Source organism: Lotus japonicus, chromosome 3 (assembly GCF_012489685.1).
Source record: "Lotus japonicus ecotype B-129 chromosome 3, LjGifu_v1.2".
Taxonomy (NCBI): Eukaryota; Viridiplantae; Streptophyta; class Magnoliopsida; order Fabales; family Fabaceae; genus Lotus; species Lotus japonicus.
In genome coordinates this window covers 56,753,755-56,764,868 of record NC_080043.1, presented here as the reverse complement: position 1 = coordinate 56,764,868, position 11,114 = coordinate 56,753,755, and the positions used below count along the sequence as shown (strand labels likewise).

At 40.1% G+C, this 11,114-nt stretch overlaps 1 non-coding gene across 1 annotated transcript; it reads left to right on the top strand.

The window, feature by feature from the left end:
• The first annotated feature begins 10,595 nt into the window (after positions 1-10,595).
• On the top strand, positions 10,596-10,702 carry LOC130709600 (small nucleolar RNA R71). Its single transcript, XR_009010079.1, has one exon. It is a non-coding gene; the product is annotated as a small nucleolar RNA R71 (small nucleolar RNA).
• Positions 10,703-11,114: the final 412 nt, after the last annotated feature.

Sequence of the window (11,114 nt, the reverse complement as noted above, 5' to 3'; positions counted from 1 at the left end):
CTGGAATTTTTCCATCTCCTATGGAACCTTTTCCAATGATTTTTCCCTTCTGGTTTCCTCCAAAGCCAACGTCTCCTCCTGACTTAAGCGGTACTAGCTTTTGGAATATAGACTTTATGCCCGTCATGTGTCGCGAGCATCCACTGTCCAGGTACCATGACAGGTGTCTTAACTGAGCTGCATAAGATGTCTGCAACAGGAATAATTTTTGTCTTAGGTACCCATATCTTGGGTCCTTTCTTGTTAGTTTTCCCAGAAGTTCTTGGAACTTTGGGTGCAACAGGAGGATAATACATAGGAACCTGATTATAATACTTAGACATGTCAAGTTTGAACTTTCCCTTTGATTTTACCACCTTTGGTGTAACCTTTTCTGGAATGACAGTGCCAGCAGGAACGAAATGCTTATGTAATGGTTCACGTTTGGGCTCAGATGACTCATCTCTCATGGATTGAGAGTAGCCAAGGCCACTGTTCTCATTTCTGCTTATGCCATAGATCATTGAAGCCATAAGACTTCTGTCTATGCCCTTGGCTAGGAACCTTTGAAATGCTTTCTCATATAATGTCTCATGCTTAATATCAGATGATGCAAGTTGATCTTCTAGCATGGCATTTTTAGCACGAAGAACAGAATTGTCATTTTCAAGAGAATGATTCTCTTCTGTGAGTTCAGAGACTGACTTCTCATGAACCTCTGATGAACTGGTTTTAACAGCATACTTTCTTTTAAGCTCTTTATGTTTACTTACTAAAACATCATGTTTCTCCATTATTTCAGATAAAGCAATTTTTAGCTCAGATGGAGAAAAATTAGAGAATACCTTATCGTCATTCTCAGAGTCTGAGTCATCTTCTGAAGCTTCAGCACCTCTGCTGGTGGTAGCCATCAGAGCCTCCACAACTTCATCTTCTTCTGACTCAGCTTCATCAGAATCAGTTGCATCGAAGGTCACGAGAGCTTTCTTCTTGAAGACTTTTCTTGGTCTCTTGTCCTTCTTTAGCTTGGGACAGTCACTCTTGTAGTGCCCAGATTCCTTGCACTCGAAGCAAGTGACTTCCTTTCCAGATGATTTCTTCTGACCAGATGAAGATTCATATTTTCTTGAACTTTTCTTTGGTCCTTTGCCTTTGCTATGTCTGTTCTTCCAGAGTTTGCTTAATCTCTTTGTGAAAATAGATAGCTCCTCATCACCAGACGCATCTGATAGCTCCTCAGAGGAATCTTCCTCTTCTGCCTGATAAGCTTTTGCTTTGTCAGACTTTGACTTAAGAGCAATAGATTTGTCTTTCTTTTGAGGCTTGTCCTCTTTGAGTTCAATCTCATGGCTTCTGAGATGACTCACGAGTTCTTCTAACTTCAACGAGTTCAGATTCCTGGAGAGTTTCAGTGCAGTGACAAAAGCCCTCCACTCCTTAGGCAAACTTCTGATGATCTTCTTGACATGATCACCAGTAGAGTAGCCCTTGTTTAGCACTCTGATTCCAGCAATCAGAGTTTGAAACCTTGAGTACATCTCCTCAATGGTTTCACCAGATTCCATCTTAAACTGCTCATATTGTTGTATGAGAGCAAGAGCCTTGGTTTCCTTGACCTCTTCATTTCCTTCATGCGTCATGACCAAGGAGTCAAAGATGGATTTTGTTGTTTCTTTGTCAGAGATCTTCTCATACTCAATATATGATATTGAGCTGAATAGCATAGACTTCGCCTTGTGATGATCCTTGAAACGCTTCTTCTGGGCGTCAGTCATTTCAGAACGAGGGATCTTCACTCCTGAAGCATCTACTGGATCAGTATAGCCTTCCATGACCATATCCCAGAGATCTGGGTCAGTGCCAAGGAAATAACACTCTATTCTATCTTTCCAGTACTCAAACTTTTCACCATCAAAGATTGGTGCTCTGAGTTGATTGTTGTTGTTGTTGTTGTCAGCGGAAGTATTGGCTTGGGCCATCGTTTGTTTTTCACACAAGGTTCTGGATCACTGAACACTGTTAGGTGTTTAAATCAGAACCGGAGCTCTGATACCAATTGAAGGTGCGGAAAACACTAGAAAGGGGGGGGATTTGAATAGAGTTTTTGAATAAAGGGTATACTTTTAGAACTTTTTCAAACTCAAAGATAAGAACTAGGTGCTGAAGGATAAGAAGTAAAGCACGCAAGTATTTTATCCTGGTTCACTCGAGATAAAAGCTCAAGCTAATCCAGTCCACCCGTGAAGGTGATTTCTTCCTTCTTCTGATGAAGGCAATTCACTAAAATCAATAAGTGTTACAACTGCACTTTGCTACCTACTAAGTGACTAACAATACACTGATTTTCTCACTAGTATCCTCTTAAGAAGCTGATCTACCGATCCTCTTAAGACTAGCTAAACACTGAATCAACCTTGATTCAGTCCTCTCAAGATCCGACCAACCTTGGTCTCTTAAGGAACTTTACAATGTAATGTAAAAGGTTTTGGGTTTACAAGAAGTGCTTCTAAAAAGCTAATAGTAAACTCAGATGTTTAAGAACAGTGAAGAAATAATGCTAAGAGATTGGTTCGTATATGTTGAATGATTTCAGCAAAGTTTCTTAGCCTCTTTCTTCTTTCTTCAGCCTTTATATACTCCAAGACTTGTGATGTAGTCGTTGCTAGGTTTTGTCCGTTGGAGTGGCAATCTTGTAATATCAGACTGCTAGGCTGAACAGGGTAGGTGGCGGACAGACTGAGGCTTGTACGATGTTGTACTATGATAGCGACCTGTCCTTTCACCAGTTGACTTGTGATCTGAAGAGCTTCAGATGAATGTTGGTGAAGCTTCTGATCATCGTCAGATTAAAGCTTGGATTCTTCTGACCTTGCAACTTCTGCTTCTGAACAAGTTCCTCAGAACTTCTGAACGTCAGAGCTAGAATAGCTTGGGTCTTCAGAACCAACTTCTTGCAGGTCTTCAGAACTTGAGTCTTCTACTTCTGGACCGTTCCACTGGAACATCTGGTCTTCAGAACTTCTAACTCTGGTTCTTCTGAACCTCTTGAGAGCTTGTATCTTCAGAACTTCTGAAGGATTTGCCACTGTTCTGAACGAACATGGTACGCTTTAGAGCTCTCTTTTCAGTGTCCCTTGGTTCTTCTTCTTCTGAATAAATAGGCTTTGGTCAGATTCAGAACCTGTTTGTCACAACTAAAAAAGACAAATGTTAGGGTACCACAATTGTTCATCATCACAAACCTTAATTGTAATCATCAAAATATAGAGATGCAACCACTGATCAAATCTTGATCTTACACTCATTAGCACAAGAGGTCCTTCATTTAACACAACAAAACCATGCAAGTCCTAAACTTACTTAAAATGCAAGAAAAGTCCCTATAAAACTACAAAATTACCAAAACAAAGTAAAGACTCAAGAAAAGATAAAAATGCATGATAATGCATGAAACACTACATGAGACTCAACAAAAAGACTCAAAACAAACAAAGAAATGACCCTAAAAAAACTACTAAAATAGGGTCATCACACCACTATACTCAACGACAGCTCGCCCTCGAGCGTAAAAAACACTCGCTTGCCCTCAAGCGCAAGAAATGCTCCCAAACAAGTGCTCTCAACTAGGAAAACTTCACAAACAAAACAGGGGGACAAAGTAATCACAGCTAGTTCCTAGAGAAAGACCCAACAATCTACTTCATGCAACTTTTGAAAAGAGAAGAGTGTAGAGTCCATTCATGAGAAGCATATAGATCTAAAAATCCTAGGATGAGATGTCAATTTAGTGCACAGAGCACACAAACAAGTTCATAGGTCCTGAATGTCATTCACTCACTAGCAACAAAGATTAAACATGCAAATATTCAAGAGACTTTCAAAAGGGTTGAAACATTGGCTTGGTGAAAACATGATGGTGGTTAGTCCCTAAGGGAATTCTAGGCTTTCAAGCTCATTGAGTGTGATCCTCTATTAATAACCCCGGAGCTTTTCACAATGAATTTTCTCTTTTTTCACAAGTCTCTTGCACCCCCTTTTTCAAACTTTCTTTTTCTTTTTCAACTCCAACTTTTGGTTAAGAGTTATTTTCTTTCTTTTCTTTCAATAACCTTTTTCCTAGGGGCAAGAGACCTTTTCACAATTTTTTCTGCTCCTTACCAATATATCAAGGACCATCACTCCCCAATATTCCAACCAAACATCCGTCCCAATCACTTGGCTACAACAAATTCTCCGATAAAGCTCAAATGGGACAACTAAGGATAATGTTTAACCAACAAATTCAGAATCTCAAGAAATCCTACAAGTCTCAAGAATAAAGCAAGAATCACAAAGCATGCTATGAGTGAAATTAATGCAGAACCAAGAATTGCAAATGAGTCAGGATCCTCCAGAGAATTTTTATGGTGAAGGGTCAAAGATAGACCCTTAATGGACTCACACTGACTCCTCTCTCAAGAAACACTCGGAAGACCGAAGTCTCCTCCTCTCTTCCCCAAACATGCAATCACTCATCCCCACAAACAACCACAAGTATTCACAAAAGCATTTTCAAAAACAGCACAAGTAGAGAAGCAAAACTATAGCTAAAAGCATGTGAGTATAGGGAAGTAAAAGACCCAAAAACAAAAAGCTAATTAAACAATGCATGATAACAAGAAACACAAATTCTATAAATTGAAAAATATGCTAAAGATGCATGACCTAAACTAAGAGTAGGAATACCTCAACATAGTCACTCCATGGGGTCATGGTCACCCCTTCCATCACCATAATTCAGATGAACACCAACATCATGCATCAAGCTCAAATCGATCATCCCCTGCTCCAAGGTATTGAAATCCATGGGGCCATTGTACTTGGGGTCTGATGTGCTACCTCCCCTCCAATGGAGGTCAAGATCTCTATGTAGGCGATCTTGCCTAAAAAACATCCGCCCGAAAGCAGCCTCCATCCAAGCCAGAGAAGGGTCAGCACGTGGTGGAGTAACCACCTCATTCACCACCTCAACATTCTCTTCTTCTTCTTCCTCCTCTTCTTCTTCCTCTTCTTCATCTTCCTCTGCACAAAAATGATCTCATCATCAACTGCTTCCCAGTCCCACCCAGGCCTAACAATCACTGCCTTCATGTCTTCCAAGATCTCCGGTGACTTCTCCTTTAAGAGCTCAAGATAGGTGGCCTTCTCGGGGAAAAACTCCTTCTCTTGGTCCTCCGTGAGGAGACCAAGATGCCTGCAAATGACTGCTGGATTGTAATCAATCACATCTCCCCTAAACCAAGATGAATTCACCGGTGGCCTGGACCTGTCCTCTTGATTGTCACAGTAGGTGTTCGCGTAGAACTCCCTAACCATGACCTCACAAGCAAACGGAATGGGGTTGACCCAATTTTTCCACCTCCTAATTTCCATGGCTTCTTGCATGCCCAAGAGGTCTCTCATTCCCTCCCGATAAAGAATTCCCCGCTCATTCACACACTCCTTGTGTGCTAGGTGAGATCGGTAAAACTTATCCTTAATCAATGATAGGAAGCGGGAGCGATCAAAGCTCCGGGAGGTGGAGGAAGAAGTTGCAGCTCTTGTGTTGGTCCTTGATCTTTTTGCAGGCATCTGCACAATTGTTAGCACATACACAAGCCACAAACGTTAGAAACGTTAGTACAAAATAAAAAGGAAATAAAGAGGAGAAACTATGTACAAAAACAAAAATAAAACAACCTAAGAGCACCCAACAAATCTCTTAGTGACTTTGGCAAAGAGAATTATACAACCACACAAGCATTTGCCAAAAATCGACTAAAAGAACTCATTGAGGCATTCTAACAAACACCTAGTAAGCAAAAACTAACCTACACTAAACCACAAAATCCTAACTACCCAACTCTCACAAATTCACAACCCCTTTCTAATTAGGCACAAAATCAACCCACTATGAACATAAACAACCCCCAACTTGCATAAACAACAAATCACTCACCCAAACCCAAAAGAAGCATGCATTGCAAAACCCATGCACTAAGATGAAGGGAAGTGAAAGATGGAACTTACCTTGACTTGGAAGCAATTGGAAGAGCCAAAGTGTGTGCAAGTGAGAAATGAGAAATAGAAATGGGGTATGGAGAGTGTGGGGTGCGGTTTTTATGAAGAAATGAGAGTTAAGAGTGGGAAAATGAAAGGTTAGGGTTTTAAAACCCAAAATCTGGGCAAAAAAATGCACCAAGAGCGCTCGAGGGGAGCGCTCAAGCCAGTTCCAGAGGCAGTGCCTCTGCCACTAATTGGCGCCTAGGCGCTCGTGAATTGGCGCCTAGGCGCTCAACCCAGTGTTTTTCAAAATTTTTTACTTTTTTTTTTTTTTGAAATCAAACAACTAAAATGCTACAAAATTAAAAGATAGAAAAGAGCAAAATAAAAAGAATGGGTTGTCTCCCATTTAGCCCTAGGTTATAGTCCTAGGTGGACTCTCCTTCCGATGGTGTTAGGAAGGAAATTCCTTACCATTGATCAATTGTCCATGAGTGCAAGGTAAAAACCTTGCACAAAACCTCTGGAGTAAATCCTCCCATGAGGCAATGTCCTCTTGCTTATCAAACCAAGCCCTAGCTTCCCTTGTTAAAGAGTGAGGGAAGAGTTTAATCTTCACTTCATCACTTGAAACACCCTCAATCTTAACAAGGGAGCTAGCTTGGGTAAACTTCACCATGTGAGCATGTAAGTTCTCGTACTTAGACCCCCCATACTTGTTACCACTAACAAGCTTGATGAGAGCTGTAACACCCGGTTTTCCGATTAGTAGAATATTTGTTAATTTATTTTAATTATTATTGGGTTATATAGTAGCTTGAATAAATAGGTGATTTTATAATATAATAAGGTGTTTAAGTGATATATGGAGGGAGTATAATATTTAAATTATATTATTTAATTACATAAGATTTAATTAAAAGGGGTTTTAGGGTTTAGAGTGAGTAATTAGGAGTTAAATAGAAAGAGAAAAAAAAGAAGAGAAATCAGAATTAGAAGAGCAGAACAGAAAAGGGAGAAAGCGTGAAAGCAAGGAGGAGAGGAGAAAAGAGAAGAAAACCTAGACTTTGATCTTCAAGAGGTAAGGGTTTGAATTCTTATTTTCTGGTTTGGCATAATAGTTAGTGATGGTGGAAGCATGATTTAGGAACCCTGGGATGTAGGATTCTCTTAATTGAAAAAAAAATAGGTGAGATTTTAGATGAACTGTGAGGGTAGAAGAGAGGGATAGAGGTGCGTGTGGTGTGCAGAGATCAATTCAATTGCCTTATCGGCCGTGGTGGTGTGTTTTTTTTTAATGTATTTGGTGGTGATGGTACCTCTTGAATCTGGTATATGCTATACTATCCTCTGGCTTCTATTTTCGTGAGTTCTAGAGCCATGCATATTCTAGGAGTTATAATTTTAATTTATGAAGTTTACATATTTTGATCCAAAAACTGGAAACATCACCATGTGCTATAAGTTTATAGCTGACGGCCTATAGGTGTATTAGGGTCTAGATCCTTGATAGTTACCTAATTAATTAGTTTGATTGTACTTGATTAATTTCAATTAATTATTAGTTATAAAGTTTCGATACATACCGTGTTGACTTGCTAGTTTTGATTGATCACTTAGTGCTATAATATGATGAATAGATCATCTATTGGTTTAAATGGTAAACATGATTTTTTTTTTATCAACTTTAGAAAGAACAACATATGAATGCCTATGATAGGGATTTGTTTCGAGCATTTTTTTAGATAGTGGTACTGTTTCTTTTAAATTAGCAACGATGAAGATATTTTTTTCATAAAAAAAAAGAGATAAGCGTCTTTCCAGTATATTTAAGGGATCACAAGTTGCTGAACATGTTAAATATAAACTATATTTAACTTATATATGTTTAATAGTTTATTGTTTTGGTGTTGTTTTTCTGAACTGATGTTATGTTTGAGATGCTAAGTTGTGATTGCAAGTTGTATAATTGATAACATGTAATTTGTGTTTTGTGCAACTGGTGATGAATATGCTAAAATAATTAAGACTTGGAGATGGTCTGAATATGCATATGTTGGTTGAGTTGTGCACAATACACTGCATAGTTGTCAAGAGGCAATGTTTGCTAGTTCTCGTGCAGGCTAGTGACTTGTCCCAAAACTGGAGTGGTTTTGAAGCCTAAAGCGAGGGCTTTATTGGTGGTTATCTGTCTGGAGTGGACGCGGTGATACCGCTAAGGATAACAACTTTGGTACCAAAGACATTTGCACGGGTCTCACTTGAGTCATATATGTTACTGTAGGGAGTTGTTGATGTTAATCAATGATAACTGCAATATCTTTGGAGAATTCTGTTGTTGTGGTAATTGACAATATTTATATTTGCTTTATCTGAGCTATGATTATGGAGTATTGGCATACTTTGAAAATTAATTGATTATATTAAATTTCATGATATATTTTCTTAATTATGTATGAGGAATTTACGAATAATTTTTACAAGCTTTTGCATTACTTATTATTATGCTTATCCATATGATATGAGTTCTCACCCTTCTGTTGGAATGATGTTCTATGCGACATCGCTCAGGTACCGAGGATAGTGGAGCTTCTCGCGAGGGTTAGTCAGAGGAGCTAGTCTTTTATATATGCTTTTAGTGATGGGAGTCATGCTCTATTATGTAACACCGGGGAAACGCTTAGTTGTACCTTGACGTTAAGAGTTATTTTGTGAACTCTCTTATTTATTTCTGGATTATGTTTTATTTTGGAGTTGAAAAATAAATTCGCTGTGGTATGCATACGATATTATGTCAGTAAAGTTGGAAATTTATATATTTATTATGAGCATGACAGGTGTTTTTATTTATGGTTTTGGAGAATAAGTGTGACACCCTCTGTGTTATGCATTTTATTCTGATTTATGCCTTAATAATTACGCGGGGTTTAGAGGGTGTTACAAGAGCCAGATGGAACTCATCAACTGTTTCATTAGCCCTGGGGGTCTCTTCCGGAACTTTCGATTTGCTTCTAATCACATCACAAACAAAATTGTTATCATGGTTAGTCTCAATCCTAGGATTAAAAACAGAAAACTGTACCTTTTCCTTTCCAACACGGAGAATGAGGTGACCCTTGTCAACGTCAATCTTAGCTCTATCAGTAGCTAAGAAAGGTCGACCAAGAATGAGAGGAATCTTCTCATCCTCCTCCATATTAAGCACAACAAAATCCACGGGGAACACATACTGGTCTACCCTCACCATGACATCCTCCACAATCCCATATGGAGTCTTGAGGGATCGATCCGCCATTTGCAAGGATAGCATGGTTGGGGTAACCTCTCCTATGTTCATCCTCTCAAACATGGTGAGCGGCATCAAATTGATGCTCGCTCCTAGGTCACACAAGGCTTCCACATCCGCCATGCCCTCAATTTCCACCGGAATAGTGAAACTTCTGGGGTCCCTTCTTTTCTTTGGCATCTTCCGCTGCAAAATGGCGCTACATTCCTCCGTCATCAACACCGTCTCATCTACTCCCTTCAACCTTCTTCTCTTATGCAAAATATCCTTCATAAACTTAGCATATATAGGCATTTGTTCCAAAGCATCGGCAAAAGGAATACTAATGTGGAGCTTTTTGAAAACATCAACAAATTTTGAAAACTTTTTATCTAAGCTCTTCTTAGCCAATGCTTTAGGAAACGAAGCCTTGCTAGTTTCAGGAGTAAGATCAACTATCTCTCTCACCTTAATAGGCACAACAACTTCTCCCTCCACTATCGCCTCTCTCTTTTCTCCCTCTGTTTTTTTCTTCAATTCACTCATAACTCTCCCACTTCTAGTGGACACAACAGAGGCATTTTCTTGCTTAGGATTGGGGATAGTGTCGGAAGGAAACTTACCTTGAGGTCTCTCGGCTATTTGCTTGGCCAGCTGGCCAAATTGATTCTCAAGATTCTTGATAGCCGCCTCTTGATTTTTGTCATTATTCTCCGTTCGGTTGATGAAAGTCTCAACCATCTCTTCTAAGCTTTTCTTGGAACTACCACCTTCACCTTCTCCTCGCTCTTGAGGTTGTCTTGAGCTTTGGCCTTGGAATCCTTCGCTAGGAAATTGCCTTTGAAAGCCACTTCCTTGCCCATTATTCCCTTGCCTCCAAGAAAAATTAGGGTGGTTCCTCCATCCTGGATTATAAGTGTTTGAAAACGGGTCATTCCGAGCTTGACCCATGGCTTTCACTTCCTCCTCTAGTCTAGTCTCGGTGCATTCTTCACTGTCATGTGGCCCTCCATAAGTCACACACTCCACTTTGGCAACTCGACCACCAATCACCTTGGTCGTCTTCATCAGATTCTGAATTTCATTCATTTGCTTGGAGAGTTGCTTGTTGGAGGCCATTAGTTGATCATAAGCTTCAACCTCAAGGACTCCTCTTCGGGCTTGGCGCTCATTACTAGAGTTCATGGCTCTTATAGCCATTTTTTCAACTAACTCGTACCCAACTTGTGGAAGTAGGGCATCGAACTCTCCATTTGAGGCCGCATCCAAGCCAAACCTCGAAGAATATTGGAGACCATCATAGAACTTCGCCACTTGTTCAGCTTGGGTGAGGTTGTGTTGAGGACACCTCCTCAAGAGCTTTTTGAACCTCTCCCAAGCTTCATAGAGATTTTCATCGGTGGATTGAGGAAAAGTCATGATGTTATTCTTAAGCTTTCTCAAGAGGGCTCTTGGAACAAATCTTGTGGTGAATTTCTCGGCTAGATCTTCCCAAGATGTAATGCTACCTTGGGGTTGTGAATTCAACCACTCTTCAGCAGTGTCCCTCAAAGAGAAAGGAAACCAACTCAAGCGGATGGCGTCCGCTGAAACATTTTGAACCCTATAGGTGTTGCAATTGCGGATGAACCGCTCCATGTGTGCATGAGGATCTTCAAGAGCACCTCCACCATACTGATTTTGGCTCACCAAGTTGATGAATGCCGGCCTCAGCTCAAAGTTTCCCGTGCCATCGGGGGAAACTATGCTGCCCGGATAATCGTAGCTCATGGCAGCCGAGGTGAGGTCTCTAAGAAAACGATTGGCATTCTCCGCTTCTTGCTCTTGAAGTCTTTGAGCAATAGCCTCA